Below are 26,444 nucleotides of genomic sequence, written 5' to 3'. Positions count from 1 at the left end.
TAGTAGTGAGAATGTGGACAGAGCAGGAGAAATTGCTGTCCGCACAGCAGGGGAACAGCTGACGTTACTGAACCCCATTAACACGGCAGCAAGTGTTGACTGTGCAGACGTCACTTCCGAGCGCCAACTGGCGGTGTTGGAGCTCAGGGATAATACTGAAAACAGAGGAGCCAGAGGTGTAATTGGAGCAACTTTAAAATCTGTAGTAGTGTGAATGTGGACAGAGCAGGAGAAATTGCCGTCCGCACAGCAGGGGAACAGCTGACGTTACTGAACCCCAATAACACGGCAGCAAGTGTTGACTGTGCAGACGTCATTTCCGAGTGCCAACTGGCGGTGTTGGAGCTCAGGGATAATACTGAAAACAGAGGAGCCAGAGGTGTAATTGGAGCAACTTTAAAATCTGTAGTAGTGAGAATGTGGACAGAGCAGGAGAAATTGCCATCCGCACAGCAGGGGAACAGCTGACGTTACTGAACCCCAATAACACGGCAGCAAGTGTTGACTGTGCAGACGTCACTTCCGACCGCCAACTGGCAGTGTTGGAGCTCAGGGATAATACTGAAAACAGAAGAGCCAGAGGTGTAATTGGAGCAACTTTAAAATCTGTAGTAGTGTGAATGTGGACAGAGCAGGAGAAATTGCCGTCCGCACAGCAGGGGAACAGCTGACGTTACTGAACCCCAATAACACGGCAACAAGTGTTGACTGTGCAGACAGCACTTCCGAGCGCCAACTGGCGGTGTTGGAGCTCAGGGATAATACTGAAAACAGAGGAGCCAGAGGTGTAATTGGAGCAACTTTAAAATCTGTAGTAGTGTGAATGTGGACAGAGCAGGAGAAATTGCCGTCCGCACAGCAGGGGAACAGCTGACGTTACTGAACCCCAATAACACGGCAGCAAGTGTTGACTGTGCAGACGTCACTTCTGAGCGCCAACTGGTGGTGTTGGAGCTCAGGGATAATACTGAAAACAGAGGAGCCAGAGGTGTAATTGGAGCAACTTTAAAATCTTTAGTAGTGAGAATGTGGACAGAGCAGGAGAAATTGCCGTCCGCACAGCAGGGGAACAGCTGATGTTACTGAACCCCAATAACACGGCAGCAAGTGTTGACTGTGCAGACAGCACTTCTGAGCGCCAACTGGCGGTGTTGGAGCTCAGGGATTACAGTTCAGGTGGTAGAAACATGAACACAACAGGAGACCTGGATACTGTTGCCAACCAATTATTTATTCTGGAAGAGGACTGGCAAATTCATGAGAGATCCAGGCCTTGTTCATTTTGAGAAAAGTAAGCCGGTCAACGTTATCGGAGGATAGTCGCATGCGACGGTCTGTTAGTACACCACCTGCGGCACTAAAGACGCGTTCTGATAATACACTAGCAGCAGGGCAAGCTAGCACCTCCAATGCATACTGGCTAAGCTCTGGCCATGTATCCAGCTTACAGACCCAAAACTTGAAGGAAGAAGAGCCGTCTGGGAGTACACTGAGAGGTCAAGACATGTAGTATGTCACCATCTGACGGAAACGTTGCCTCCTGCTGACTGGAGCCGTCTGTGATGCTGTAGACTTTTGTGGCGGCGGGGACACAAAACTTTGCCACATTTCAGCCATACTGGTCTTGCCTTGTGCTGAGGCACTGCTTCTGCTCCCTCTTTGTGCAGAGCTTCCTCCACTGCCTTGACGCACTGAGCTGCTTTGTAAAGCACTAGCAGCACTGCTCTCTGTTGGAATGGAGAACATGATGGAATGCACCAGTGCGTCTTGGTACTCCCGCATTTTACGCTCCCGGTTCAATGGTGTTATGAGGCTTTGTAAGTTGTCCCGGTAGCAATGATCTAGGAGGGTGGACACCCAATAATCAGCCGTGTTGAGAATGTGGGCGATGCGGCGGTCGTTTCTCAGGCACTGCAGCATGAAATCAACCATGTGCTGCAGACTGCCAACTGGCCAAGAAACGCTGTCCCCTGCTTGAGGCGTGATCTCTGCCTACTCTGCATCACCCCACCCTCGCTCTAGATACTGACTACTAGAGCATTGTGTACCTCCTTCCTCTGGACAGATGTCTTCCTCCTCCATTGACTCCTCCTCATCCTCCTCACAAAGTGTCCCCTGCCTAGACCTTTGTGAGGAACCACGTTGCGCAGACTGTAGAGAATGTGTGCAAGTGGGTAAATAGCTGGCTGAGTGATAGAAAGCAGAGGGTGGTTATCAATGGAGTAAGCTCAGGGTGTGTCAGGGTTACTAGCGGGGTGCCTCAAGGGTCTGTCTTGGGCCCTATATTGTTTAATATATTTATTAATGATCTAGTGGAAGGGTTGCATAGTAAAATAGCAATATTTGCAGATGATACTAAACTTTGTAAAGTAGTTAATACAGATGAGGATAGGGCACAGCTACAGGAGGATTTAGATAAATTGGGGAGTTGGGCCAAAAAATGGCAAATGGGGTTCAATGCCGATAAATGTAAGGTCATGCACATGGGAAAGAAAAACAGCAGTCACCCATACATATTAAATGGGAAACCGTTGGGGAAATCTGACATGGAGAAGGACCTGGGCGTCTTGGTTAACAGCAAATTAAATTGGAGTGCCCAGTGTCAGGCAGCAGCTGCGAAGGCAAATAGAGTCATGGCATGCATCAGAAGAGGAATAGGGGCATATGATGAGAACATTGTTCTTCCACTGTATAAAGCGCTGGTAAGGCCGCACTTAGAATATTGTGCACAGTTCTGGGCTCCGGTGCTCAGGAAAGACATATTGGAGCTAGAGAGGGTACAAAGGAGGGCGACTAAGGTAATAAAGGGAATGGAGGAACTAGAATACCCAGAGAGGTTGTCAAAATTAGGCCTATTTACGTTGGAAAAGAGAAGGCTTAGGGGAGACCTCATAAACATGTATAAATACATCAGGGGGCAGTACAGAGATCTCTCCCGTGACCTGTTTATACCAAGGATGGTGACAAAGACGAGGGGGCACACTATGCGTCTGGAGGAAAGGAGGTTCCTGCACCAGCATAGAAGGGGATTCTTTACGGTAAGAGCCGTGAGACTCTGGAACTCTCTGGGAGAGGAAGTGGTAATGTCCAGCTCACTTAATGAGTTCAAGAGAGGCCTGGACGCCTTTCTTGAGAACAATAAAATTACATCTTATGCTTAGTGATAGTTAATTAATCCAGGGATTTAATCTGACTGCCAGATTGGAGTCGGGAAGTGAATTTTTCCTCAATGAAGTAAATTGGCCTATACCGCATGTTTTTTTTTTGCCTTCCCCTGGATCAACGCTGCGGAATAGCTGCAGTGCACAAGAAATAGGCTGAACTGGATGGACGCTTGTCTTTTTTCGGCCTTATAAACTATGTAACTATGTAGAGAAGCAGATGGCATTTGTGACTCCTCATCCTCCACCTCTTCCAAAACCTCCTCCCTTAGTGCTTGCAGTGTTTTTTCAAGCAGGCAGATAAGGGGGATAGTCATGCTGACTAGTGCATCATCTGCACTCGCCATCCGCGTCGAATAATAGAAGGCACGCAAAACGTGGCAAATGTCCTTCATAGAGGCCCACTCAGTGAAGTGTGAACGGCGCGCACTGTGACTTGTTTGCGCTTGCTGCAGCTGGTACTCCATTACTGCTGCCTGCTGCTCACACAACCTCTCCAACATATGTAACGTTGAATTCCACCTGGTGGGTAGGTCACATATGATGCGATGTTCCGAAAGACATAATCGGCGCTGCAGAGCTGCAATGCGCGATCTTGCGTTGCTGGAACGCCGCAAGTGAGCGCACTCTATGCAGACCTTGTGAAGCAGTGCATCAAGATTCGGATAGTCCCTCAAAAAACTCTGCACGACCAAGTTGAGCACATGTGCCAGACATGGGATGTGAGTGAGGTTGCCTAGGCCCAGAGCTGCCACCAGATTTCGGCCATTGTCACACACTACCATGCCTGGCTGGAGATTCGCTGGCACAAACCACACGTCGCTCTGCTGCTTGATGGCATTCCAGAGCTCCTGCGCTGTGTGGCTTCGATTCCCCAAAGAAATTAATTTTAATACGGCCTGTTGACGTTTGGCCACGGCTGTGCTCATATCGGTCATCATAACAGGTAACCGTTCACGGGTCGATATGGAGGTAGACCGTGATGGCTCCTGCAGCGCTGAATCAGAGGAACTGGAGTATGAGGAGGAGTCAATGTGTACAGACTAGATTCCTGCAATCCTTGGAGTTGGCAGAACACGTACAGTGCCACTCTCAAGATCTGTAACCGGCTCCACAACATTTACCCAATGGGCAGTGAGGGAAAGGTATCGTCCCTGTCCATGCTTACTGGTCCACGCATCGGTGGTCAGGTGGACCTTGCTACTGACGGCGTTTTGTAGCGCATGTTTAATTTTTCCCTCCACATGCTGTTGCAGGGCAGGGACGGCTTGCCTGCTGAAATAAAAGCGGCTGGGCACGTTGTATTGTGGGACTGCCAATGCCATAAAGTTACGGAAGGTGTCAGTCTCCACCAGCCTGAATGATAGCATTTCAAGGGCCAGTAGTTTAGCAATGCCAGCATTCAGAGCCTGTGCTCGGGGGTGGTTTGCCGAGTATGGGCGCCTTTTCTCCCATGCCTGTGCTAACGATGGCTGTAGACTGGCCTGGGAGTGTGAGGATGACAGGGAAAGTGGTGCTGTGGGTGGGATTACACGGTGTCTCTGTACAACAGTGCCAGAGATTCTTCCATGGCGATCCTGTTAGGAAGCCAAACCAGCTGTGTGTGAGCTGGAGGAAGAGGCTACAACACGAGCTGAAGAGGTGGTAGGTGGCGCTGTAGGTTGGCCTAGGTCTTCAGTGTGTTTTTGTAACTCCACCACGTGCTTGGTCCTCACATGTTTCCACATATTTGTGGTATTGAGGTTGCTGACACTTTTCCCTCTTTTCACCTTCTGATTACACAGCTTGTATTTGACAAAGCAAATGTCATCTGCAACTGTGTCAAAAAAGGACCAGGCACTGCAAGTCTTGGGAGCGCCCGCTTTGGATTTTGGAAGAGCCATGCTCCTAATGGGTGCCGAAGTGGAGGCTACAGGCAACTAAGTCTGCCCCCTCCCTCTCCTTCCTTTTTCGGCCGTTCGGGGAATCTCTTCCTCAGAGCTGCTCCCACCACCTTCCTGTCCCTCACGCCATGATGGGTCAAGGACCTCATCATCTACACCACCCTCTTCAAACAACTGCTTCTCCTGGGTAGCCTCGACAGCACAGTACGCACCAGAAAGTGGCACCTGAGTCTCATCATCAGATGCGTACTGAGGTGTGCTGCTGACCATAGGCACTGGCCCACCCGCCTCTTCAGATTCAGAGAGACAAAACGGTTGCGCATCACTGCATACTACCTCTTCTTCAAATTCTCGAATTCTGCTTGGCTGGCCCCCTCTTTCCAAGCCAAGAGATTCAGAGAACAGAAGTAGAGATGGCTCCTGTCCAGGGCTCTCTGACTGCCTGGGCAATTTGGCAGGTGGTGAAGAGACAGATGGGTGCTCTTCAGTGCTCAGGACCTGAGAGGATCTGGAACTAATTGAAGTCGATGCGTTAGCTGCCATCCATCCGACAACGGCTTCAATTTGGTCCTCCCGCAGCAGTGGGGTACGGCTAGCTCCTACAAAGCTGCGCATAAAGGACTGTTCCCTGGTAAAACTGGGGGATGCTGAGTCACTGGTGCCCGCAACAGGCACAGAATCCCCACATCCTCTCCCTGCAGGCACAGAATGTTATGTTCTGCTACCAGAGCTAAGGAAAGAGAGGAGATCTGTCCCTACGATAGAACTCAGCTTAATCCCTACGATGTAACAGGGGACCTGATCCTGCGATCAGACCTGCTAAAGTCCTAAGCTAGTCTGTACGGAGACCTATAGATATGGGGAAGGAATCCCTACAAGTACTAAGGACTGGGAGGAAAATGGGACACCTCCTAACAGAAATAGTAGCAGACAGACGAACAAACAAAATATATAGAACATAGAGGTCCGTAGACCAAGCAAACTAACAGAGTTAGATACAGAGCACAGGCTAGCTAGAAAGTAGTTAAACAATGAAGTCCAGCAAAGCCAGAAGGGCGGAGCAGGATTAAATAGGCCAACAAGGTCATGTGACCAGCAAAGGAAAAAACCTAAGAGCAAGGTTCTAACACAGAATCCTCACGTCCTCTCCCTGCAGAAACTCCACGCCCACGACCACGACCACATGCCTTACTCCCTGCCTTCTTCATCTTGGTAGACTGATAAAGATAGGCAGAAAAGTACTAAGGGCTTAGTGTGCTTATTCCTGAACAGCTGCTAACAGTTATAAGAAACACTAATTTTATAAAGTGTGGACTAGACTTTAATATGAGCTAATGTGGCCTACACAACTGTAAAGTGGAGTGTTTGGTGAACTTTATTTAGGGTTTTTTTGTCACAAAAAGACACTGGATGTGCCCAAAGATGTAATACCGATAGTATCACAAACTTTTTGCAGCTATTACAATGTAGGAAGGTAACCTACAATGCAATAGATGAGGCTACAAAAAATTGGTTAATACTAATCTGGCTGGGGCTGCAGGGCACAATGCTGCAGAAAGGCTCCTCTAACTACTCCTATATAGTGTGTTTGGAACCAATTTAGCTGAATACGGATGGAACCACCACACTAATAGGAGAAATCAGGAAAAATTATGAATTGGCAAAAAAGGACAATGTATGAGGCAGTGACACACACTGAGTGCACTACAACCAGACTTGGCTGAAGCACACACTACAGGGTGAGCTGCACTCACACACACAGACCTTGCAGACAGCGGTGAACAGTGCAGATGCAGAGCACTGTGCACTATCGCTGCAAGACCAAAAAAAATTCTCTATCTACGCCTATATAGTGTGTTTGGAACCAATTTAGCTGAATACGTATGGAACCACCACACTAATAGGAGATATCAGGAAAAATTATGAATTGGCAAAAAAGAACAATGTATGAGGCAGTGACACACACTGAGTGCACTACAACCAGACGTGGCTGAAGCACAGCACACACTACAGGGTGAGCGGCACTCACACACACAGACCTTGCAGACAGCGGTGAACAGCATAGAGAACTGTGCACTAGCGCTGCAAGGCACAGCGATTTATAAAGTAGCTTGAGTAAAGCAGAATAGACCAAATAGGTAGCTAAAACTGTCCCTCAGAACAACAGCGTCCTATCCCTAACTGAATTCACAGCAGAGTGAGCTGAAAATGGCGGCGGCTTATATAGTGCATCATGACATCATTTCAGCAGCCAATCACAGCCATGCCATTAGTTAAGATGCCTACATGCCTAACAGGATGTGCCCACACTTCTTAGGATCCTCATTGGCTGAATAAAATGAAACTGGCTCATTGCATTATGGGAACTTCTGATTCCGGTATATGATATTGCAAAAGTATCGGAATTAAGTATCGGAATTCCGATACCGCGAATATCGGCCGATACCCGATTGTTCAGTATCGGAATGCTCAACACTAATCACAATCCTTTCGGGAAAATGTTCTGTGCACAGATGAAACAAGAATAGAGCTTTTTGGCAATGCAAAGCAACAGTTTGTTTACAGACAGGGCAATGAAACTTATAAGGAAAAGAACACCTTACCAACAGTTAAGCATGGTGGAGGATCCATAATGCTGCGGGGTTGCTTTATTGGGTCTGGAGGCCTTGACCGCATCACAGGAATCATGAAATCAGAGAATGATCAAGAGATTTTAGAGCGTAATGTCCTACCCAGTGTAAGAAAACTTGGTTTGAGTTGAAGATCATAGGTCATCCAGCAAGACAATGACCCAAAGCACACATCCAAAAGTACACAGGAAAGGTTGAAAATGAAAAAATGGACTGTTTTAAAATGGCCAGCAATGAGTCCTGATCTCAATCCCATTGAAAATCTTTGGGGTGAGCTGAAATCTGCCATTGGGAAAAAGAACCCTTCAAACATTCAAGAGCTTGAACAATCTGCAAAGGAAGAGTGGGAGAAATTTTCAGCTGAGAAGTGCAAGAAGCTTATAGATGGCTACAAGAAACATTTGAAGGCAGTCAGCAATGGCAAAGGGGGTGCAACCAGGTATTAATTAGGGGTGCCTTTATTGCTGCACCTCCTGTGCATTCTGTTTTTTCTTTGAAATTGCAACATGGAAGTTGAAAAACAATGTTTTATTGTAGTGTTACTTTGGACCACTAATTAAAAAAATTCTGAGGATATAACTTTGGTACATTTCCATCTATTTCTGAAGATATTGTACAGTCTATGAAAAAATTGAAGGGGTGCCAATAATGGTGAGCAGCACCGTAGGTGTTATTATATTATAAGGGAGAAACTGCATAAGTGTTATTTTCTTGGGGGGGGGATATATGAATTAAGAAGGGGTTGTCGGAGTAGTGGACAACCCATATAAAGTGATAAAACTATTCAAACTATTGTTTTAAATTTTATTTCCACACGTTGTAATTTGATAGTATTTCGATCTACAGGATAAAGTAACAGTTTCACTTCACAGCAAGCTGATGGCAAACTGTCACTATTAAGCTCTGGCTACACAATAACCTTGACCGTGATATTTATTGCACAACTAAAATTCGCTAGGTGTCGCTGCTACATTGTAGTGAATTAGATTGCATTGCGACCCTGAAGGTACCGAATTTGCGACAATCAAGTTACAAAAAATCCGACGTGGTTAGACTTCTTGTGACTCGCTTGTCGCAGTATGCCTAGGGTTGCAATGTGACCCCATTCACCTGTATTGGACTGTGATGTAGCAGTGACACCTAGCGAACAAGTATCACAGCCAAAGTCGCTGTGTTTGGTCACAACCAGGGGTGGAGACAAAGGTATTTTGAAATCATCACCTTCATCTTCTTCTGTATAAATCTACCAAAGGCTAATACCGAGATCTCACTGGTGATCTATTCAAATCCAGGACTGTAATCATACTAGGATAACATTCACTACGTCTAGAGGGAAGAAGCTTTATAGCCCTACACAGAAGGGGATTCTTTGCAGTAAGAGGAGTGAGACTGTGGAACTTTTTTGCCAGAGAAGTAAATAGCCATAGTAAATCCATTTATATGTTCAATAGAGGCCTGGATGCATTTTTTGAGTATAATATCACATTATTACAGATTAAGGATACTAGATTTCTGGAGATAGGACATTAACCCAGGGATTTGTTCTGATTGCCACTTACTTTTTTTACAATAAAGAATATACTGTAGATTTCCATGTTATGAAGATTTGTGCCTTCTTCTGGACTAACATTCAAGACTGAACTGGATGGATTTTTATTTGTCACTTTAAAAGATCTCTGACAGCAGAGTGGCCCTCAGCTGGCATCCTCAGTATATTCTCCAAGAACTTCTTGAAGATCATATTTCCAAAGCAAAATACTAGAATAAAAAACCTGAAGCACAGTTGTACAAATCCACGATCAGGGCTCCCAGAGTTCATACAAGAAAATAAGTCAGATACAAGATAGGGCAGGTAGTGATCAGAGTCAGAAATCTGTCTGGGTCAAATCCAAAATAGTGAACACATGGACAGTATCATAGGAAACTCTTGGCTCAGTTAAAGGTGTTGTCCGTCTCGATGTTGAGCCTTTCTAATCATCAATATAGCTAGCTGGTTTATTTTGCTAGTATACTTTGAGTACTCTCTGTGTCTTGTTTGTCTAAATCAGCTATAGGTCAGATATCTGCACTATTTGGATCTTTCGGAACTTTCAGGTGCCTCATGAGTCTCTGCAGCATCTCAACGCACCTGCCACAATCAACTTCGTTAATGCATTCTCATTTAAAAAAAATGAGAACCCAATGAGGGTCAGATGAAACATGAACCTGTCTCAATGTTTTACAGACCAATCAGATTGCAAGAAAACAAGGACATGGGAACGGCCCAATAAAATATAATGGGTTCATATTCTATCCATGAAAAGCAAATAGAAGATGTGAACATCTCACAGATGTCTGAAGAAGGCCTTCGGTTGGTTTCTCATTCCATGTTAAATACCGCTGTCGGAGATGGACAGGAGCATTTATTATGTTAACAGCCGCAGGTAGATCACGATTCCACCCGCAGCTGTTAGGGGCACATAACAGCTGATCTGATCAGCTATCATGTGCCTGAAAAGATGGAGGCTTAACGCCAGAGCCTGCATCAAAGAGGGGGAGGCGACCTATACATCATAGGTTGTAAAGGGGTTAATGCGATAGCCGGTGGATTGTTATGGCAGCTACAGACCTGATGAAGGCCCCCATGGCTGCCATCTTAGTCGTCCTATAAAGCAACTACATACTGTAATAGAACAGTATTGCAGTAAATAGGATTGTTGAAATTATTGCAGATTCCAAAGGGGACTAAAAAAAATAAAGTAAAAAAAATAAAAAAGTTTTTAAAAATCTAAAAAAAAATAAAAAAAATATAAAAATTTGAATCAACCCACAATTACATCTTTAATAATAAAGAAATAGAAAAGAAAGTATATTTGGTATTGCTACTTAAATAAAAGTCTGATCCATGAAAATATAAAAATAATTAACCCATATAGTAAACTCTGGAAAGAAAGAAAAAAAATCAAAACACTAGAATTCCGTTTCCTTGGTCACAGCCCCCAAAAATGTAATACAAAGTATTCAAAGAGCTGGATGCATTCCAAAATGATATCAATAAAAATGTCAACTTTTCACACAGAAAACAAGCCCTCAGATAGTTTCATTGATGGAAAAATAAAGAAAATTGACAGGTATCAGAAAATAGTTACACATGGTTTGTTTGTTTTTTTTTACAAATTTATGAATTGTTTTTGCGGTACCGATTTCTTGGTGGAATTATTTTCCGACAAACTTAAAATCATCATTAGAAAGATATGTAATGGTTCTCAAATCAAATCAACATAATTGAAAATCCTTTCTATCTGGGACAGTATTTATCGGAAGGCCAGCATATCACCGTCATGTGTAAATCAGAATGCCAGGTCCTTTTTTTTCCCCATAAAATGAACTATGTAAAAGCATATCCCAATTAGAAAAATGGCAGAATGGTTGTTTTTTTTCCCAATTCATCACACTTAGAAATGTTTCCTCTGTTTTCCCGTACATTCTATGATAAAATAAATGCTGTTATACAAAACAACAACTCGTCCCGTAAAAAACAAGTTTTTATATGTCAACAGAAAAATAAGAAATGTATGAATCTTGGAAGAAGAGGAAACGAAAACGGAAGTGCAAAAAGGAAAGAAAAAAAGACCAGTCATGAAGGGATTAAACGTGTTATCCTGTAATATGAAAACATTGTCGTTTTTAAATTATAGCAATTTTGTTAAACATATTTAATTACACAGACTTACAATGCTAAGTTAATTACATCAATATTATTCTGTGTATAAAAAACTGATCCTGTGGGTTTCTGAGTTTCGCATAATGTAAACTGTAAAAACTCTGAATATAAACAATGGTTATTCTACATCAACAATACTTTAGAGCAACAAATAACATTTATGAAGTGAGAAAGCTGCAAACTAAGTAATGATGTAAAAAGATCGCCATCTAGTGTTCCACCCAGAGCACACACAGTTACGTTCACGTCTCTTTCATTGCACAGTATTTGGACCACATCTGCCTTTTTCTCTAGGGCTGGAGAGCTTACAGTACATGTTGAAATTCAGTCACATAAAATTGCATAACAAAAAAATGTTTTCCTTTATTAGCTGTTATAAATATCATGAGCATAGTGCTTCCAAGCCTCGAAGGGTTTTTAGCTGAAAAATAGACACCAGATATCCTAAAAATGAAGATAATTTACTGTCTACTAGCCAATTATCACAAGTCCAGTTTATGGTATACTGGCAGATCCTATTAGGTCTTCGATAAACAAGCTTAACACTAGTAACTCCGTCTACAAGATGCCAGTTGTTGCCTTGGCCTTTACCCTTTAGCCCCTATACAGGGATCTGGATAGACACAGGGGCTCTTGCGTGGTGTCATTACCAGGAGGTCAAAGACAGAATCGAAAAGCAAGTGGGTGGTCAAAATACAAGCGGAGGTCAGAAAATTTAATAATCAAAATAACTCCAGAGGAGCAGGGAGCAAAGATGTGGTTTAGGTAACTTGAACTTAATAACTGGCAGTGTGGAACATGGGCCACATGGAATTCATGGGGCCCAGTAGCAAAAGTCCTAATTGGGCACCACTTTGTAGGCCTCATTCCATTTTCGGTAAACAGTAGAATGATGTGCTTTACCAAAAAAGCTCTATCTTGGTTTCATCTGTCCACAAGACACTTTCCCAGAAGGAATTTGTCTTACATACATTTTGGCAAACTGCAGTCTAGCTTTTTTATGTCTCTGCGTCAGCAGTGGGGTCCTCCTGGATCTCCTGTCATAGCGTTTCATTTCATTCAAATGTCCACGGAAAGTACAGGCTGACACTGATGCACTTTGATCCTTCAGGACAGCTTGAATTTGTTTGGGACTTGATTGGAGTTGCATCTCCACCATCTGGACTATCCTGCGTTGCAACTTTTCAACAATTTTTTGTCTGTAGTCAACCAATTTCTGATGGTTAAACCTGACACACTAATCAAACTCTTAAGACTCTGATTAAAAACACTGATAGGCCGTTTTTTGCATGAGAAACAAATGAGAACTTAGTCAGTACTTGTAGGTGACTGCGGGAGACATTATATTGAGTATAGGGACCTTGTGGACATCATACTGTGGGGGGGGGGTCACTGTAGGGGCAGCATTTTGTATGTGGGAGGCTGTAAGGACACGGTACTGTGTTTAGAATCACTGGGGTCCTTATAATACCGTCATGGCCGAAAGTGTTGGCACCCTTGAAATTGTTCCAGAAAATAAAGTATTTCCCCTAGAAAATTATTGCAATTACACATGTTTTGTTATACACATGTTTATTTCCTTTGTGTGTTTTGGAACAAAGCAAAAAAGCAGAGAAAAAAAGGCAAATTGGACGTCATTTCACCCAAAACAACAAAAATGGGCAGGACAAAGTTGTTGGCACCCGCAACTTAATATTTGGTTGCACACCCTTTGGAATAAATAACTGCAATCAATCGCTTCCTATAACCATCAACAAGCTTCTTACACCTCTCACCTGGAATTTTGGACCACTCTTCTTTCGCAAACTGCTCCAGGTCTCTCATATTTGAGGGGTGCCATCTCCCAACAGCAATTTTTAAGATCTTTGCACAGGTGTTCAACGGGATTTAGATCCGGACTCATTGCTGCCACTTCAGAACTCTCCAGCGCTTTGTTTTCATCCATTTCTGGTGTCTTCTTTAAGTATGTTTGGGGTCATTGTCCTGCGTGAAGACCTATGACCTATGATGCAAACCAAGCCTTCTGACACTGGGCACTACATTGAGATCCAAAATCTGTTGGTAGTTTTCAGATTTCATGATGTCTTGCACATAATCAAGGCACCCGGTGCCAGGGGCAGCAAAACAACCACAAAACATATTTAAACCTCCACCATATTTGGCTGTAGGTACTGTGTTCTTTTCTTTGTAGGCCTCATTCCATTTTCGGTAAACAGTAGAATGATGCGCTTTACAAAAAAGCTCTATCTTGGTTTCATCTGTCCACAAGACGCTTTCCCAAAAGGTATTTGTCTTACTCTCGTACATTTTGGCAAACTGCAGTCTAGCTTTTTTATGTCTCTGTGACAGCAGTGGGGTCCTCCTTGGTTTCCTGCCATAGCGTTTAATTTCATTCAAATGTCCACAGAAAGTATGGGTTGACACTGATGCACCGAACCTGCAGGACAGCTTGAATTTCTTTGGAACTTGATTGGAGTTGCTTATTCACCATCTGCATTATCCTGCGTTGCAACTTTTGAACAATTTTTTGTCTGCCGTCGATGTCCAGGGAGATTAGCTATAGTGCCATGAGTTGTAAATTCCTTAATTATGTGGCGCACCTGTAAGGGTGTGGACTGCGACTGCCCTGTCCCTGAAGACAGTGTCGAGTGATAAGAATAGTGGTGTGTGGTTTTACTGCGTTTTATTGTGTCATGTGAAATGTGAACTTTGTCATGCAGTTTTCATTAATGCAATGTAACTAATGTATAGTGTTGTAGGTACTGATGTTGCTGTGTAGATACGGTAAAGGTAATGCCTAGTGTGAGTAATATACACTCAGCTCAGGTGTAGGGAAATTATAAGATATAGGTTAGTGTTTAGGTTAGAGATAGATAGTGACTGTAGGTACATTAGGGCAAGATACAGTTAATGTTTGGGACTAGTCCAGATTGGGAGGGCAAGTAAAAAGGGAACCACTTCCTCGTTTAGACAATTAAAGTGTTCGTTGAAGGCATAGTGAAGTTCAAGGTACTGGGCTGGAGGCACGGTGTGTACAAAATGTTCTGGCAGTAGGAGGTCATACAAAACTCCCTGCAGACATTCCTGTAATGTCCAGAGCCTACGGCTCAATATAGGTGCTATGGTGAGCATCTTAACCTCTTCCGTGCAGAGGAATATGTACATGGAACCACGTGAGGGAAACATAGCGAATCTCGGGAATCCTCCTGTGGCGGATGAGGAATCCCTGGGGCTAACAGGATCTGTTAAAATAGGAATAGTCTGATCTGAACGTAAGAAAATGATGGAAATGTACTGTGTGAACAAAGCAAGTGGCAAAGGGTGCTGTGTCCGATACTGAGTGATAAAGTCTGATGTCCAGTAAAGTTGAACCTGTTAAAACGAACCGTGGGTCCCCTGATGTGTGTGTAGCTGTTCCTGGAAATATGGATGTGGATACATTGAAGGCTTTCAGACTGCAAGTGAGTGTAACACACCTTACGCAGCACAACACATATGGACTGGGACACGATTTTCTTGTAATGTGCCTGGTCGTCATGTTGCAGCAGCTCGCCCACAGCTACAGTCCTGAGCACCTTAAACTCCGTGGACAAAGGAACATCAAGATCTCTTGAGATGAACTTGTAACTTTGAGCTTGTTGATATTTTTCAACAATTTTGAGTCACACAAGGTGTGGGAAAGATTTAATGCAACACAAAGTGAAGAGGGAAAGGGAGCCCAGACTGTAGGGAAAGGGGGAAGTGGAGACTTCCTAGGCTGATCTAATATCACCCTATCTCCACTGACGTCCCTGTATTGGTTCTTCGCCAATCTCCACACGTGAACCTCACCCTGTCTTTCCCTGGCGTTAGGCCCTGGCTAAGGAAAGGAGGGGGATGAGCGCTAGTTGATCCCCACTGACAACTAAAGACAACAAGGGGGAACAAACAAGGGAAGATAGCTTTTAGTCGACTTCAGAGAGATTAACACCCGTCCTCATAGCTCCAGAGAGGATGAAGTAAAGCACTTGCTCCGAGCCTTCACAAAGGGTAATGTGAGTATCGCCGGCACCTCCCTCTACCAGACAGCAGGTATTTATACACCCAGGCCAGGGAGCTAATTAGCCAGAGGAAGGTAGCCGCTGGGTCCTAAAGAGATAGCCTGTAAGAAGGTGTCTGCAATGCCAAACGTAGAGATCTCCTGCAACCAACTGCAGGGAGACTGTCTGTCACTTCTGACACACCCGTGACATTTTGATTCTCAAGTCCTCAGACAATTCTCTTCACCTCCTTCTGTTCTCCATGCTTAGTGTGGCACACAGAGGCACACAATGCAAAGGTTGAGACAACTTTTCCCTTTTTATCTGGTTTCAGGTGTGATTTTTCATACTTGCCACAGGTGAGTTTGAACATGCATTATATGTTTTTCCAACATTTTGGAAAGGTGCCAACAATTTTGTCCAGACCATTTTGGGGATTTTGTGTGAAGTTAAGCCCAATTTGCCATTTTTTCAGGTTTTTTTTGTGTTATTCCAATATACACAAAGGAAATAAACATGTGTATAACAAAAATGTGTAACTGCAATAATTTTCTAGGAGAAATACTTTATTTTCTGGAACAATTTCAACCGTGCCAACACTTTCGACCATGACTGTATTATAAGGCCCCTAGTGACTCGAAACACAGTATCATGTCCTTACAGCCTCCCACATACAAAATGATGCCCCCACAGTGATCCCCACACAGTATGATGTCCCCAAGGTCCACACACTCAATATGATGTCCCCCATAGCCACCTACAAGGACTAAGTTCTCATTTGTTTCTCATGCAAAAAATGGTCTATCAGTGTTTTAATTAGTGTCTTAAGAGTTTGGTTAGTGTGTCAGGTTTAACCATCAGAAATTGGTCAGAATTTCATTAGTTTTTTTTTCAGATGAAAAAAAACTGATGTAAGTGTCTGAAGCTTTTCCTTTCAAACAGTTCAAGAAAAATGGACAGCACATGGAGATGGCATCTGAGTGCTGATTTTTTTCACAGATCCATAGACTTGCATTGGCGAGTTTGATTTGACCCTTGGATCAATATTGGACAAGCCTTATGTGCTTTTGTGGAAAAATTGGACATTGGAACTACCTTATAGACTATCATGGGTACGAGTGATATCTGTGAAAAACACAGATAGCACCAGCACGAGAAAAAGTTGTTAAGAAGCCCTAATGAAAAAAAAAACTACTCACCTAGCCTCATTCCCCTGATGCAATGCTCCAGTTCATGGAGCACTGTACGGACTAAAGCTCCACACAGCATGAGCGCTCTAGTGATGTCATCACGACTGATAAGTTGAAACTCAGAAGTACAGGATAAATGGGAGAAGGATGTAGATACTGTTAAAAGTGTGACATCAGGTGGGGGAGTGAGTTTGGGGGAGTAATGCTGAGATCGGCCCCAGGCCCCCCTGACTCACAGGCCCCATATTAGCTTTGTGGCCTGCTGCTATTAGCGGTATACCACTGGTGTGGAAAAGGGACACAGGACCTCAAATAACAGCAGCCCCATCTAGGGTTAATCAACAGGGAGCAAACACAAATCAGAGATAGAAATAACCCTTAGGGTGCAGACAGACAGATGCATAACATGGTCAACGATCACATCGCAATGCTCAGACTGGCCATTAGCTCTTCTAACCTAAGTGTAACAGCTGCACTGAAACATAGGCTGTCATGCTCGGGTCAGTAGAGTCGCTGGCCAGTCTGATCACTGTGATCCGATTGTCGTCCATGTTATAAGGCCATCTATCTATACACATGGTCAAAATTGTTGGTACCCCTTGTTTAATGAAAGAAAAACCCACAATGGTCACAGAAATAACTTGAATCTGACAAAAGTAATAAATTAAAAATCTATGAAAATGAACAAATGAAAGTCAGTCATTGCTTTTCAACCCTGCTTCCACAGAATTTTAAAAAAAATTAAACTCATGAAATAGGCCTGGACAGAAATTATGTTACTCTTAACTTAATGTTTTGTAGAACAACCTTTTGAGGCAATCACTCCAATCAAACGATTCCTATATCTGTCAATGAGACTTCTGCACCTCTCGACAGGTATTTTGGCCCACTCCTCATGAGCAAACTGCTCCAGTTGTCTCGTGTTTGAAGGTTGCGTTTTCCAGACGGCATGTTTCAGCTCTTTCTGACACCGAGCAGCACATTTCTCTCTAGAATCCCTTGATAGTCTTGAGATTTCATTGTACCCTGCACACATTCAAGACACCCTGTGCCAGATGCAGCAAAGCAGCCCCAGAACATAACAGAGCCTCCTCCATGTTTCACAGTAGGGACAGTGTTCTTTTCTTGATAAGCTTTATTTTTCTGTCTGTGAACATAGAGCTGATGTGCCTTGCCAAAAACTTCCATTTTGTCTCATCTGTCCATAGGACATTCTCCCAAAAGCTTTGTGGCTTGTCAGCATCTAGTTTGGCAAATTCCAGTTTGGCTTTTATATGATTTTTTTTTCAACAATGGTGTTTCCTTGGTCGTCTCCCATGAAGTCCACTTTGGATCAAACAACGACGGATGGTGCGATCTGACACTGATGTTCCTTGAGCTTGAAGTTCACCTTTAATCTCTTTAGAAGTTATCCTGGGCTCTTTTGTTACCATTTGTATTGTACGTCTCTTTGATTTGTCATCAATTTTCCTCCTGCGGCCACGTCCAGGGAGGTTGGCTACAGTCCCATGGATCTTAAATTTCTCAGTAATATCTGCAACTGTAGTCACAGGAACATCAAGCTGCTTGGAGATGGTCTTATAACCTTTAACATGCTTTTCTATAATTTTCTTTCTAATCTCCGGAGACAACTCTTTCCTTTTCTTCCTCTGGTCCATGTTGAGTGTGGTACACACCATGTCACCAAACAGCGCAGTGAGTATCTGTAGCCCTATATACAGGCCCACTGACTGATTACAAGATTGTAGACACCTGTGATGCTAATTACTAGACACAACTTGATTTAACATGTCCCTTTTGTCACATTATTTTCAGCGGTACCATCATTTCTGTCGAGGCCTATTTCATGAGTTTAATTTTTCAAAAATTCTGTGGAAGCAGGGTTGAAAAGCAATGTCTGACTTTCATTTGTTCATTTTCATAGATTTTTAATTTGTTATTACTTTTGTCAGATTCAAGTTATTTCTGTGACCATTGTGGGTTTTTCTTTCATTAAATGAGGGGTACCAACAATTTTGACCACATGTGTACACCCTTGAAGCGTACCAGCCATATCCCCAAAGGCCTTTAACCTGTAGATATGGGGTTGATCTTCAGTTTATTAGCATTCTAAAGCAATGTGTCCGCCACACTGAAAGTGCGGCTACCGGGAGGAAATGAACATTCAGTCAGAGGCATAGCGGTGTGGCTACAGTCACCACTAAGTATACAGTTTGCGGCATCGTAAGCACACCCTGATGGAGAAAGGAGAAATGGGTTTTCTGCACTATTAATGTGTTGATGTGGTTTAGTTTCTTTATTTACACCCTGGCACATTGACTGACAGCCGTCTCTGCCCATTTTCGCTGTAAACAAGGCTGTCAGTCAATGTGCCAGGGCGTGCTTAAAGCCGTCACTTATTATGAGTGGTGACTGAAGCCGTGCCAGCTGCGCCTCTATGACTGAAAGCCGGAGGCTGGCAGGAGGAATACAGTTACGGTAATTTCCTCCCTCTGCAGGTTAATAGCGTTTGAGGACATGGTGGATATCTTGAACGGCACAACAAGTCCCAAGGAATACACAGAACAGTCACGTTATCGCCCAGCATCGCCTGTAGCGAAAGCAGGCATTGACACGGATGTCATACCTATGCAATAATGTAACTCATGGCCTTAACCAATATTATGTTGACCTAAAGTAGTGGATTCAGAGTTTATGCTATGGTAAGATACCATAGTTGTTTATTTTAAAATATAAAAATTTGAGGCTTGTCCTTTTATAGATTAGGGCTTTTTTGTATTTTTTTATGCTACATATCCCCTATAAAATCATAAAAGACCTTGATAGTTTTGGCACCATTTATTTGACTGAGAGTAATAAAATTGCAATGTTTTGTTAGGGCTCTTTCACATGTCAGTATCTCCGGTACAAGTGGTGACAGTTTCCACATGTATCGGAGACACTGACACACACAGACTGAATGGGTATGTGTATACCTCAGTGTGTTTTTGCGGACCGTGTGTCCGTGTGCTCCACATAGAGACAAGTCCTTCTTTTTGCAGACACGCGGTCCACAAAACATACCACACGGATGACATCCTTGTGTGACACGTACCAGCGCCTGGGAATGGCACTGTTCCCAAACGCTGGGTGCTGAACGATGCCCTCATCATGGTTCCCTGCCGGCGCTGTGATCAGCACTAGCAGGGACCATGATGAGGGTAGTAGTAGTGTACTCTCAGTGTCCCCACCTATAAAATAATAAAATCCATATACTCACCCCTCCTAGGGGTCCCCCGCTGTCATCCATGCGACCGCTGCTGCCGAGAAGCCGGAGACAATGAGTGGCTCCGGAGCTGCAGCTCAGGAACGGTGTCCTGTCACTCACTGAGTTGCAGCTTCGGAGCGGCTCATTCTCCCCAGCTTCTCGGCAGCAGCAGTCGCATGGATGACAGCGGGGGACTCCTAGGAGAGGTGAGTGTATGAATTTTATTATTTTATTCTTAATTTTACAGGTTGGGACACTGAGAGTACACTACTACTACCCTCATCATGGTCCCTGCTGGTGCTGATCACAGCGCCGGCAGGAAACCATGATGAGGGCAGTGTTCAGCACCGTCACCTGGGAACAGCGCTACCTGTAGTGCTGATTCCCAGGTGCCCGTCTGTGTGATCCAGATGCGGCACACGTGCCGCACACGGATGCTACACGTACAGGACACACGGGGCATGGATATTTCTGGTACCGTTTTTTCCGGTACCGGAAATATCTAGACGTGTGAAACCGGCCTTAGTTGTAGCATTGTATAACAATATATTTCATTACAGACATTTACATAGCAAAGTTAGCTATATATATAATATTCAATGTATGAAAGCCTGATGCTGTGACATTCTCATGATCTACACAGTAATAGCATAAAGCTAGAGCAACATGGCAACATGTGTCACGCAACACTGAAATCACAGCGACACATTGTAACATTGGATGTAATGATTTCCTATGAAGTCGCATTGTGACCTGCGACATACTGCGACTGCAGCACTCAGTCTCATATGTTACCAAATGTTTTGGATTTTTAGTCGCTGGTAACAAGTCAGGTGCAACACACTTGCCATGGACTTCAATGCAAGTCATGCATGTGACTTGTCTCCAACTTGCAAAATAGAATGAGAGCGGCAGCATGTCGCAGACAAGATATTTATATAGCCTATACACACTTCCTCCTCTCATTATAATAATCAATTAATAAGAAATAGCCATCTATTATTTCATGATATTACTTTATTTCAATTATTTTAACACAGCAAGCAAAGTAAAAGACAGCCCCTAAAAAAAATCCCATAAAACCACATGGGTGGTGTGGTCCACCACTATCTTATTGACATGAGGTAGTATGTTGTACAAATTAGCTCAATATACAGTACAGACCAAAAGTTTGGACACACCTTCTCATTTAAAGATTTTTCTGTATTTTCATGACTTTGAAAATTGTACACTCACACTGAAGGCATCAAAACTATGAATTAACACATGAGGAATTATATACTTAACAAAAAAGTATGAAACGACTGAAAATATGTCTTATAGTCTAGGTTCTTCAAAGTAGCCACCTTTTGCTTTGATGATTGCTTTGCACACTCTTGGCATTCTCTTGATGAGCTTCAAGAGGTAGTCACCGGAAATGGTTTTCACTTAACAGGTGTGCCCTGTCAGGTTTAATAAGTGGGATTTCTTGCCTTATAAATGGGGTTGGGATCATCAGTTATGTTGTGCAGAAGTCAGGTGGATACACAGCTGATAGTCCTACTGAATAGACTGTTAGAATTTGTATTATGGCAAGAAAAAAGCAGCTAAGTAAAGAAAAATGAGTGGCCATCATTACTTTAAGAAATGAAGGTCAGTCAGTCCGAAAAATTGGGCAAACTTTGAAAGTGTCCCCAAGTGCAGTTGCAAAAACCATCAAGCGCTACAAAGAAACTGGCTTACATGAGGACCACCCCAGGAAAGGAAGACCAAGAGTCACCTCTGCTTCTGAGGATAAGTTTATCCGAGTCACCAGCCTCAGAAATCACAGGTTAACAGCAGCTCAGATTAGAGACCAGGTCAATGCCACACAGAGTTCTAGCAGCAGACACATCTCTACAACAACTGTTAAGAGGAGACTTTGTGCAGCAGGCCTTCATGGTAAAATAGCTGCTAGGAAACCACTGCTAAGGACAGGCAACAAGCAGAAGAGACTTGTTTGGGCTAAAGAACACAAGGAATGAACATTAGACAAGTGGAAATCTGTGCTTTGGTCTGATGAGTCCAAATTTGAGATCTTTGATTCCAACCACCGTGTCTTTGTGCGACGCAGAAAAGGTGAACGGATGGACTCTACATGCCTGGTTCCCACCGTGAAGCATGGAGGAGCAGGTGTGATGGTGTGGGGGTGCTTTGCTGGTAACACTGTTGGGGATTTAATAAAAATTGAAGGCATACTGAACCAGCATGGCTACCACAGCATCTTGCAGGGCATGCTATTCCATCCGGTTTGCGTTTAGTTGGACCATCATTTATTTTTCAACAGGACAATGACCCCAAACACACCTCCAGGCTGTGTAAGGGCTATTTGACCAAGCAGGAGAGTGATGGGGTGCTACGCCAGATGACCAGGCCTCCACAGTCACCAGACCTGAACCCAATCGAGATGGTTTGGGGTGAGCTGGACCACAGAGTGAAGGCAAAAGGGCCAACAAGTGCTAAGCATCTCTGGGAACTCCTTCAAGATTGTTGGAAGACCATTTCCAGTGACTACCTCTTGAAGCTCATCAAGAGAATGCCAAGAGTGTGCAAAGCAGTCATCAAAGCAAAAGGTGGCTACTTTGAAGAACCTAGAATATAAGACATATTTTCAGTTGTTTCACACTTTTTTGTTAGGTATATAATTCCACATGTGTTAATTCATAGTTTTGATGCCTTCAGTGTGAATGTACAATTTTCATAGTCATGAAAATACAGAAAAATCTTTAAATGAGGTGTGTCCAAACTTTTTTTCTGTGCTGTACATCGGTATTACCAGCATATATAATGCACAGCATGAGTCAATAAGTTTGGCTAAGTTACAATCAAGATATATTATACAGTTCTATCCAATATATGTCAGTGTAATTACCATGTATATTGCTTAGCATCAACCATTTAATAACACATGTATAATCCTCAACATAAGCTGAATGTATAACAGCTAAAATACAAACCAGATGCCATGGCGGTATCTCCACACCACCCAAGCACCCCAACGCACATTTTGCGTATGTTGCTTCCTCGGGGGGTACTTAGGGCAGTGAGCAGTCTGATCATAAATAGCTGCCCAAAGGGGTTGGACCAATTATTATGCTCTATCATGCATCGTTAGTCTAATGAGTGAATAATAATTAATTCCAATCTATTACCTTCTGGGATCCAGCGGAGTTGCATATTCAGTGCTGTATATGATGTACATGATGGCGCAGCCATGCTGCCCGTCACGCATCGCGTATTGCTCACCCGAGGCCGGCGTCCCGGAAGTTCTACCGCGTATGCATGCGCTATCTAGCAACCGGTTGGGCGCCGGGCTCAGAGAGGGAGGCACGACGGCACAGCACAAGCGCGCACACATCACAAACTACAAAACTCCATTTTGGTAATGGGCATAGAGTGCCAATAGTGCTGCACATAGATAACTGAGCATACAAAAATGTTATTAATAGATCAACATAACATGATTATGTTATTATGTTATCACAGTATTAGGCGTAGCATAATTATAGCACACTATTATAACATAATCCAGAATACGATTAAATACATAATTGGTACAGAATAAATTATTAATTATTAAAGACATATATCATATACCAATTCTCCTCAGATCGAATTGAGATGTAACAAGGTTAGAACATACATCCTGTTAACATAATCAGCAGCAAATCATATAGTCATGTCAATAGTCATAAATTCCAATGTTGCTGCTTGAATCTTGAATAAGATTTCCTTAGTCACATCTCCCTCGTGGTTTTTTACAAAAATTGCAGGGGTTATATAGGTCCTTAAAACTGCAATCTGAAGGTACAGACATCATATTATAAATTCAAGTGTTAGGCTATGTGCCCACGATGCAGAAATGCTCCAGATTTTTTCCTGAGCGTTTCTGCATCTCCCCTGGCAGAAAAAATGCATGCGGATTGTACATGCGTTTTTCCTGACAGGGACATGCGGATGTGAAGCGTTCTTCACTTGCATTTCCGCATGCGGGTTGTCAAGCGCTTTCCAAGCGATTTTAGCATAACTTGGAAAGTGCTTGTAACTCGCCCCCTGGGCCGCGTGGGGAACCCGGAACCGGGCCCTTTTTGTGGGATGCTGTGGGTTGTAGTCACCGTGGCGGCGACCCGGTCCCGTGGCTCAGGGTGGTCAAACCAGTGGCAGTCTATTTATGGGGTTTTTATGGTTTAATGTCAGACTACGCCACCCGTGGATTGTGGTCAGGATGAACCGCCGCTGCAGGGCAGACCGCTGAGGCTGGTGTTGTGGGTGCAGCAGAGTGTAGTACAACTTCCCACGGGAGGAGTATAGCCTCAGGGCAGTGTAGAGTGATGATGGTGGTTGTGGTGCGGGGCGTCCCAATACTAGTAGTGCTGACGCGGTGAGAAAGTACAGAGACAAGGTGCTACAGTTCAGGTTCTTTACTCACAGTTCTCATCCAGGTCACTTGTGCACAGATAGGACCGCCCGAGCCGTGCTGCGTCCACCAGGCAGGGGGCTCGATCAACCCCCAGGCAATTCCGGAGTGTGGCACAGGACTCCCTTCTATCCTTTCGTCAGCCGTGCCCCACCAGTGACACTACTTCTGTCCAGCTGCCTCGGGTCTTCTCCTGGGAGGACTGGGTGTCCACTTCCCTGACCCTATGTGGTGTGCCTTCCTAGTAGGTGTAGTGAGGGGTCGCACCAGTAAATGGTCACAACCGCCGGTCCTTGGTTAAGGATTCGTCGCCTCCACCAACTTGGGATCCGGTACCCTGTTCTGCCAACCCGTCACCCGCAATCTCCTGGGTCCTTAGGGTTCCTTCTGCTTTCGTGTCTCTGGGCCCTTCTACACTTTGGGTACTTTTCTTTCTTCGCTGTTCCTTTCTGTTTCTGTTCCTTCTGACTCCGGCCTTCACCCTAGGCCTGCCTCGTGGAGATGGGCCCAGACTGAGCCACAGCTCCCTGTCAGCCCTCTCTGGCTGAACTCCTCTTCTCTTCTCCTCCTGACTGAACTGACCCAGAACTAAGATGGTGCCCACCTTATATACCCTCCCCTAGTGTGTGAGCTCAGATGACAAGCAACCAATGAGCTCCTACCTATGCCCAGAAACCGTCCCCTCCTGCTCCTATATCACTGGGTTTCCCTCCCCCCTCCCCACTCCAGCCAGGGACATGATCTGTCGTGCCTGCATTACTGTACTAATGGGAGCAGCGTTGAGCTGTCCCCCGGAAATGGGGTGTGTGTGATGCATGCAGCTAACTGAGCCCTGGTCCACACACCATCCTTACCCGGGAGTGGGATATCACACCTCTGGTTGAGGTGCAATACCTCTGTAGCGACCGAACCCTCGGGGCGCTACATTCCCCCCCGGTAAACCACAGCACGTCCTCGGGCTGGAAAAGAGTAAAGACAATTAATTTACCAGACATGCAAAACTTTTTTTTTTTTCAAAACATTTCTACATTAGAAAACGGACGACATTGTTCAACTCCCTTTATGGGAAACACTTTTCTTTGTCACTGTTAATACTACCGGAACTCTTTTGTCATATAAACATCATATAGCAGCATATAAAACTTTTTCATATAAAACATTTTTAAGTAAAACATATTCTTGGATACTGGCCGCGGTGCAACTTGCGACCAGGTGTCCTTTCTTCTTAAAGGTGCAACAGTCCATTAAATTTGTCTTGAGGTAGACGTTGCAGTCTTTTTATAAAACCAGTAGGGGGCGCTTTAGGAAGCACAACTATTTACAGGATGGCCGCTCTCAGTCCTCGGCCAGGCAGGGAGAAGGGATGGCTGTTCTCAGTCCCCAACCAGATAAGGGATATAGGGGGCAACTTTCAAAGAGGTAGCAGTCCCAACGGGGACCACTCTTTCAGTGGAAACAGCTCCACAACAGTTCTGATACCCTGACGGGTAACTTTACATTTGTGCGCTGCCACTTTTCAGTAGCGGTGTCCTCCTTGCGCACCTTCTTCCAGGTAGTCTTCAGGCCCGTCCTGGCCCTCTTGGTACTCGGGGTCCGAGTGGTACTGCTCCTCTTCTCCTACCACTCTATGGACACGGAGGGCGTATAGTCCCTTTGCGCCCTTGTGCCGGGTGTAGGTGACCACGTCACCAGGGTATAGATCTCGCCCGCAATGTCCCTCTGGCAGGTGGCTCTCGACATCCCTGCGGGTCACAAAGACGTCGTCGGTGGTTTCAGGATCCCTGATGAAGCCCCAGCCGCGCTCCATCTGGAATTTCACCACGGTCCCGGTGGCTCGGGGACCGCGGGCGGCTCGGGGATCCTGTCGGGCTCTCCTCTTTTGCTCCGCACTCCGTGCTTGGAGCCGCTCCTCCCTGACATGTTGCTCCCGCCGCTCCCTCTCAAATGTCGCCAACTGCTGGCAGCAGGACTCCAGTCGACGGGCTGCGTCCGCCCGGGTTTCCTGGGTGAACCCCATCAGGTTTTCTCCAGTGGAGTCCCACTCGAACTGGGCGTCCTCCAGCGGGGGATGGCTTATCTCTCTGGGCTCCGGAGATGGTATCAGGGGTTCGCGCGGGGGCTGGTCTCTCCATTGGCGGCTGCAGACCAGGTCAGCTGGCCATACCAGGGGCAGTCC

This window comes from Phyllobates terribilis, unplaced genomic scaffold (assembly GCF_046119375.1).
Source record: "Phyllobates terribilis strain yellow unplaced genomic scaffold, ASM4611937v1 Scaffold_9__5_contigs__length_417890890, whole genome shotgun sequence".
Lineage (NCBI taxonomy): Eukaryota > Metazoa > Chordata > Amphibia > Anura > Dendrobatidae > Phyllobates > Phyllobates terribilis.
The sequence above is the reverse complement of the archived record's forward strand: the minus strand, read 5'-3'. Positions refer to the sequence as shown.